Source organism: Ziziphus jujuba, chromosome 2 (genome assembly GCF_031755915.1).
Source record: "Ziziphus jujuba cultivar Dongzao chromosome 2, ASM3175591v1".
Classification (NCBI taxonomy): domain Eukaryota; kingdom Viridiplantae; phylum Streptophyta; class Magnoliopsida; order Rosales; family Rhamnaceae; genus Ziziphus; species Ziziphus jujuba.
In genome coordinates this window covers 6,796,409-6,799,862 of record NC_083380.1, presented here as the reverse complement: position 1 = coordinate 6,799,862, position 3,454 = coordinate 6,796,409, and positions in this window count along the sequence as shown.

The following is a 3,454-nucleotide window of genomic DNA, read 5'->3' as shown; positions in this document are numbered from 1 at the left end:
GCTGAGCCTTTCAGTCCTTTAACTTTGATAGAGTCGCACAGTATGGCGGTACTGAAATAGATCGATGTCCAAAACCAAATCAATAATGATTCGATATCCTTTTTACGGTCGTAATCCAGATAACTTACTGGAAAAAATACTTTCGAATTGCTTCCCACTATTACCGGTTCCAACGTTCACCATCTTCTTTGGCATCAACCACCTGGGCCATAGACCCTTAACAACCATTCTCCGATAGCTCCTTACAATGACGGCAGAAATTAACCTCCGTAAAGGCTTCCTAACTCATCCACGAAGCACCACTTCAGGTAAGCTGAATCACTTTAACTTTACTCCTTTATGCCAGAGGTCCATAAACATAAGATGCATAACTACTCGATCCAAATCTAGGGTCGCTTCAGATCCCAAAAAGATTCAAAGATTGGATCTGCCCCCATTACTTGACCTTCAAAAAGAAAAGGCAATCCTCGACCATCGACTAGGCCATAGGAATTCCCCGTTAGGATAGATGATTCCAATTGACACCCTCGAAGATTAGAGTTATTCAAACTCGGACAACGAATTTACTTCGAGACAAAGGGAAAGAACGCTTTAAGACAGGTAAAACGAGAGATTAGACGCAGATGGGATGCACAACAATGCACAATCCCTTAGGAATACTAGAACCTAGAGCTCTGATACCAACTGTCAGGACCCGTCCAAAATTCCTCACCGGAACCCTAGACAAGCCCTGATCCCAAGGAAACCCTACCGGACCCTCCAATGGAAAATCCGGCAGAACCTCCCCTAAGGGTTGGACTTACCACAAATTTCCTGCACTGAAAACACACTTCTAAATTCATCCCCTTATTCCTCCCACGTTACTACGATATAATTCCACGAATTTTCAGCACTTCAAATAAATACCAGGGAATTAATGTAGTATTTAATAAAATGCGTCCAATACAGTATACAGAGCATTTTACAAATAAATGTGGAATTAATACAATGTCAGATAAGGAAGCAATACAAGATGGAGAGGAAAAAAAGAAGGAAATACTTCTTGGACTTTCGGCAATGAACTGAGACGTCGAGTTCGTCCCGGACGATCAATGTCTCCCAACCTGGACCTAGTGGAACGGAATTTAAAAGCGTGAGATGCTAATCATCTTAGTGAGTGACCCTAACTACTGAACACTTTTAATATTAATAATAATTATAGTACACTTGATTAATTAAGAATAAATAAATAAATAAAGAATAATTAATTGAAGATAATATTTCTCTCAAAACTCTCTCCATTCACTCCGTTGGAAATGTTCCCTTTTTAAAACATTTTCGTAAAACCCGATTGTTCGTATTTCCCGAAAACCAAGGGATCAATTAATTTAATAAATAATAATTAAATACCCCAAATATAACTAAAATGTAATAAAATATAATAAATAATTTTTTGAACACTTTAAGGTTTGAAATTTCTATCTGAAAATTTATACTTGACGCACCACACCATATACCAGTAATGCCCTCCGATACCCAGCGTCCCAAGCACCGACTGGCGGGGAGGTTAAAGAGAGAAACTTGCATATGATAATTCGGCGTCCCGACAGCACCGCTGCTGAAACCGTCATCCCGGCCACGGAGGGGGGCGACCATGGCCAATATCAAACTTGCCTGCCCTCGGTCCAATGGCAACTCACGGGAGACATAATAACTTGTGCGCTAATCCACATATACAGCCAGAACACCAATAATGTATGAGTGCGTCTAAAACCAATTATTAAATTTTTTATTACCATACCGATTTTCCAAAAATCACCGTAGAAATTATACCAGTTTTCAAATTCACCATCCCATATTTTCCTTTAACATTTCCGGTACGAAAACATCGATAACAATACACCAATAATTTTTCTTGTAGCACAAAGTCCATGAAATAATATTCCACGGGCGTAATTATCAAATTTAAAACCACCAATTTAAACAAATATTTTCCTTAAAATATTTAAACCGATTACGCCCAAAAAATAATATAAAAATCCAGATACAATTAATTAATGAAAATACTTTGCTCATGTGTAATAAATACAATTAAATCACAATAATAAAAATCGGAGATTTCTTAATAACCCAAAATTTCATTTAGCACCAATAAACATATACGTACTTATAAAATAATATTTTTCCACAATTATAATTAAATTTCCACCACATGACCATAATTCCAGATATCAAATTAACATAACATAAATATAATTAATCACCCCAAAATAGTTTTAAAGATGGGTCACTCGCCTGGGGCACGTAATTAAACCACGATCCACCATAGGATCGATTCCACATTGCACACATGCTCCTAGACCAACAATATTACACAGTCAAATAAATTAATATTTTATTCGGGTAAATAATACCCGGTACTCGGGGGGTTAAATACAAACGTTAACTAAAATTGATGAGTAATATGTCTATGGAAAGCTTGTGAGAAAGATCACATTACCGACCTCCATTGAGCTCAATTCAACCGGCAGTGGCCGGAATTTGGCCTGAAAGCTTCGATCGAGTTTAAACTTGAGGGATTTCTCAAACGGTGGGGATTTTGGGCAATCTAACCCCGGAAATGGACTCATAGGGGTCGAAAATGGCGGGATACAAGTATGGATCGAGCTGGGTTGGCCGAAAACGGCGAGAATTGTCGGAAAAACTTAACCCTCTGCCGTCGACTTCACTGGCCCGATCTGGGCGCGTCCGGCGGCATCTGGCCGGGAAACTTGGAGGTCAGGGTCGCCGAGAACTGGGCTTCACCAATGGCTGGCGCGTGTGGCCGTCCGATGGCCGGAAATGAAGAAACGACGAGGGCCCGAGAGGAAGAAGGAAAGGAAAGGAAAAAGAAGGAGGAAGAAGAAGAAGGCTTCGGGTGGAGGGCCTGGGTGTTTTCCCACGTGGGGGAAAAGAAAAAAAGAAAAAAGAAAAGAAAAGGAAAGAAAAAGAAATAAAAAGAAAATAAATTAAAAATAATTAAATAATATTAAAAATAATATTATTATATAAAATAACAATAATAAAATAATATGGTATTAAGCATGGTTGACATGTGGCATCTCAACATGGTGACACCTGGTCATATTTATTAAGTCACACGTGGTACATTGTTACACGTTTAAAAATAATATTAAAATAATACAGTATTTGAAAAACTCTACAGGTCCATAACTTTCAAACCACATGTCCAAATCGGACGTACCGCTAGTCTATGAACTCGTATCGACGAGTACTTCACAACTATGCATGAGTCAAAGCTCAACTTTGCATGAATAAAAAGTCAACTCCGGCACCCCTTGGACAGTTTGGACCTTAGCTTGTTTTGCTCATAACTTTCAAACCGTAGCTCCGTTTTCAAAGTGCTACTAGTCTACGAACTCGTGCCAATGTGTACTTCGTAACGGTACCTCAGTCAACCTAGAATTCCATCCGA